The sequence below is a fragment of the Herpailurus yagouaroundi genome, unplaced genomic scaffold (assembly GCF_014898765.1).
Source record: "Herpailurus yagouaroundi ecotype Mexico unplaced genomic scaffold, PumYag 187, whole genome shotgun sequence".
NCBI classification, from domain to species: domain Eukaryota; kingdom Metazoa; phylum Chordata; class Mammalia; order Carnivora; family Felidae; genus Herpailurus; species Herpailurus yagouaroundi.
In genome coordinates, this window is record NW_024412418.1 from 17,571,309 (window position 1) to 17,575,972 (window position 4,664).

The following is a 4,664-nucleotide window of genomic DNA, read 5'->3' on the forward strand; positions in this document are numbered from 1 at the left end:
TTTATTTTTGGGGGGGACAGAGAGAGACAGAGCATGAACGGGGGAGGGGCAGAGAGAGAGGGAGACACAGAATCGGAAACCGGCTCCAGGCTCCGAGCCATCGGCCCAGAGCCCGACGCGGGGCTCGAACTCACGGACCGCGAGATCGTGACCTGGCTGAAGTCGGACGCTTAACCGACGGCGCCACCCAGGCGCCCCTAGACTGTAAGCTTCTTAAAAGCAGGGGGTTATCATATTCATTTCTGCTTTCCCAGCCCACCCAGCAAGGGTTCAGTCAATATCTCTCAGATAAATAGAGGCGAACACCAAGGTCAGGGGCAAGAGCAGACCACTGTTCTTCATAGATTGTTTTATTAATGGACCAGATCAGTCTTATGTTGAGGAGTTAATAAAAATCTTTCCTCGACCCCCTGGCTTACTTCATTCATTCTTTCAACATACATCTAATGGGCCCTTCCTAGGTATAGAGCACAGTGGTAGACATTAAAGAAACAGAAATCAGAGCTCACAAGCCCTTGGAGCCTATAACCTGGTAGACGAGACAGATGAGTCAATAAATCTTTGTAATACAATGTCTCAGAGTAAAGGGTATTGGTATCAGGAATTCTTAGGTAAGTAATGAAGGCAGGCAAATTAGGACTTGCACAACTTCTGTAGTTAGAGAAAAGACCCTATAAAGATAGCCAGGGACCATCTTTAATCTAAGAGAACAACAGCAAACAATCTTCCCCTCTCCTGCTGCAGCAGACAGCTAGACTGAAAGGAGAATGGATGAGAAACTCTACCCTGGAGCATTGTCTAAGCCAATAAGCCATAGAAAAACCTCACTTCAGTTCCAAATCCCAGAAGGTGTGGGTTCAAAGCCAGACTCCGCTACTCATTATCTGTACAGTTAGGCAAACCTCTTTTAACATCCAAGTCTTCAGTGTCTTTGTCTATAAGATGAGACAAAAATAACAAACTGACCCAGTTGTTACGTGAATTAAGTGAAACAAATGTGCAAAGCACATCCTATAGTGGTCAAGACTCCATAAATGTAATGAGAATGAGTTCTGGAAGTACCATACCTGGGGTTGAATTCCAGCTCTGTTACAGTGCCCCCTTGGGAAGCTACTAGACCTCACTAATCCTCAGTTCCTGCGTCGGTAAAATAGGAAAATCATCACCTACTTCCTATACAATTCATGAGATGGGCATAAAAAGTGCTTAGCATATCTCTGATGTGTAAATTAGGGTAGCTATCCTATGACTCTGGTCTACAGGGTTTCTCTCCCTATTCCCCTCTGTTCTTTTTCTACCTTCTTGCCCAGGACTCCTAAAAATGCTCTTTTTTTTTTTTTTTTTTTTTGTAACATACCGAACAAAATCTCCCATTTTGTCCACTTTTAGGTGTGCAGTTCAGCGGCATTAAACATATTCCCAATGGCGTATGACCATCACCACCAACCATCTCCAGACATTTTTCATCTTCCCCAAGTGAAATTCTTATTAATTAAGAACTACGCACCCCACCTCTCTTACCATCCCTGGCAACCATTCTTCTCTCTGTCTCTATAAATGTGACTATTCGAAGGACCCCACACAAGTGGAATCATACGGTATTTGTTGTTTCCTGACTTGATCATTTCACTTAGTGTAATGTCTTCAGGGTTCATCCTAGGTCTCATGGTGGTAGCATAGGTCAAAATTTCAGTCTCTGACCACTTCTTTCTAAGCTCGTTTGTCATTTACACCTCCAATTTAGGTCGCTCTCTTCCCAAATGGAAATATGGAGACATGATAATACCCAAGACCGTGACCGCACACCAAAGAAACACAAAATGGTTTTTTCCTGATTACAAAGGTAATGCAGTCTTCCGTACAGAACGTTCGGTGATAGCTCCAAATTCTTCTGAAGGCCACATGGCCACCCATTGCCCCTTCGGGGAGAGATGTGTTTCATGCAGGAAATAGCTTTGTTAAGCTTTGCATCCCATGGGGTGAGGCAGAGCTGAAGCAACAGACAGCCTCTCACCAACATTTACTCCAAGCAACATCACTGCCTAGCCATAAATCTACATTCACCCATAAATCTAAAATCTACCTTCCTTTCTCTAAATCCAAAGTTGAAAATACCCTTCTGCTCTTCTCACTTGGGTCATAAATCTTTTCTTAATCCTACTCATTAAAAAAAAAAGTATTGTTGTGGGTTTGAGGCGACTCCCTCATGCTAGTAATGTTGACCAGTCCTACACATCCTTCCCAACCCCCAACCCCTCCCAGGCTCTTGCCAGTTGCCCAATCCCTGGCTCAGCTTCAGGAAGCTCACGACAGCCCGGGCAGTGGAGAGGTGCCGACCCTGCCGTGGCCCCAGTTGCTACCATCAAAAAGATCTGCACTGGTTTTGGCAACAGAAACAACCCAAACATCTAACATGAGGATTATCAGTTTAATCATAGCATGTGCATAAGACAGAATAGAGTGCAAGTCATTAAAATCATGCTAAAAGACAATAAGACACGGAAAAGTGTTTAGAATAATCCCATAGTGTGTGTGTGTGTGTGTCCCTTAACCACAGAATTACTTAAGTGTGGAATTACTGGGACCTTTCTTCTTTCTGGATTTGTCTGCATTTTCTACAGAGAGTACTATTATTTTGTATATTGGACTCCTAGGGCCGCCCTAACAAGTTGCCACAAATATGGTGGCTTACAACAACAGAGATCTATTCTCTCCCAGTTCTGGAGACCAGAAGCCTGCAATCAGGCATCAGTGGGGCCGTGCTCCCTCCAAAGGCTCTGGGGGGGGTTCCATCTGGAGGCTCTCCCAGCTTCGGGGGCTGCCAGTGTTCCTTGGCTTGAGACCACAACACCCCTCTCTCCTCCTGTCTCCACATCACCTTCTTCTCTTCTGTGCACCTGTCTCCAGGTGGCCTCTGCCTCTCTCTGATAAAGCGTCAATGTGATCCTTGCACCTAAGACCCACCTGGACAATCCAGAACAGGTTCCTCCTCTCAAGATCCTTAACTTAGTCATGTCTTATTCACTCCCAAACATACAATGTAACAGTCACAGATTCTGGGAACTGGAACATAGACATGTCTTTGCAGGGGCTACCTTTCCACCATTGTACTTCATAATCAACAAGAAGAAATCTAACGTTTTCCTTTTAGATACTCAATAGTCTGTGTGTTATCTTAGTCCAGTGCCCCGTGCCTGGCTCATGATGGACACAAAGTAAACATTTGTTGAGGGGATGAAGAAACTGCCCAGAGAAGGTACTTTGTTCAGGACAAGAAACTAGAGATGACTTTTTTTCCTTTTTTATTTTTCTTCATTATTTTGTTTTAAGTTTGTTTATTTATTTTGAGATAGTGAGAGCACGAGAAGGGAAGGGGCAGAGAGAGAGGGAGAGAGAGAATCCCAAGCAGGCTCCATGCTGTCAGTGCAGAGCCCAACATGGGACTCAATCCCAGGAGCCCTGAGATCCTGACCTGAGCTGAAACCAAGAGCCAGACACTTAACCTACCGAGCCACCCAAGTGCCCCATTTCTTGATTATTTTTTTGTAATGACAGTTCTACAGTTTTCAGATGTCATTAAAAGGTATTCCCCTCTCTTTTGCCCTTACTCAGATAGTTGTCCCTCTAAAGCTAGGATGTTAAAAGCTTCCCGTGGCCCAGCGTTATAGTTCAGGAAGGGAGGCCAGTTTTCCTGGCTTAGGCTCCATCCCGAAGAGGCCGAGTGAGCAAAGGGTGTCCCGCAGCATTTTCTTTTCTGCATTCACCACAAGGCAAAGTGAAGCCAGAGACTGATACTTTAAGAAGGGTGTCTCCTCTCATTTTGCCCGTCTTTCCTCTGGCACGCAGAACATTCACAGGAAGCACACACAGAGGCTGAGCAACCTGAGAATCTTCCACAAGAGAATCCCTTCAGTCCTACGCTCACGGAAGCCCATGTGAGCTGATAACCCTGACCTTCTGCAAGGCCCAGTTCAGGAAAAGCAAATAGGAGTGCCCGTGCTCTGCCTGCCACCCACACATACACACACACATGGAAGACACTGCTGACAGAGTGCGACCCTCCTTCCACACAGTATCAGGCCCCTTCCCACAGTTCCGCAGGTGGAAACAGCCATCGGTCCAATTTGGCGTGGGACATTAAAGTTGCTTCCCATGTCTCATCTAGCCTTTGTGGGAGAATATATTTTCATTAGCAGCAAACATTTATCGAGCCCCCAAGGTATACAAGGGTTCACCGTCTAGGTCTTGGGCCCAGGGAAGTATGAAAAGGAGATACAAGGTAATACCAGGCAGCCTCGTGCTGAGGGCCAAACGTGTGATGCATCAGCGGGGGAGTTTAGAGGTCTCCAAGAATGTAGACTCCTGACTGCAGGGAGACACTGAAGGAAAAACAAGACTTAGAGAAGTGAAGGATAAAAGGGGGAAAAGCCCAAATTTACAGGAGAGTGGGATCTCATGCTCAGAGATGGACAGCACGTATATGAAGTCTTCAGGGAACCGAGAACAAACCAATTCACCTAACACTAAAGCCGTTCGGGTGACATTCAGTTCCACTGTCACTTCCCCCAAGAGGCCTTCCCTGACCAGCTAAAGCAGGGGTACGTTTTCCTTCCTAGTCATCTAGACCGTGAGCTCTAGGATGGGGATCTCATTTGCTTTGTTCA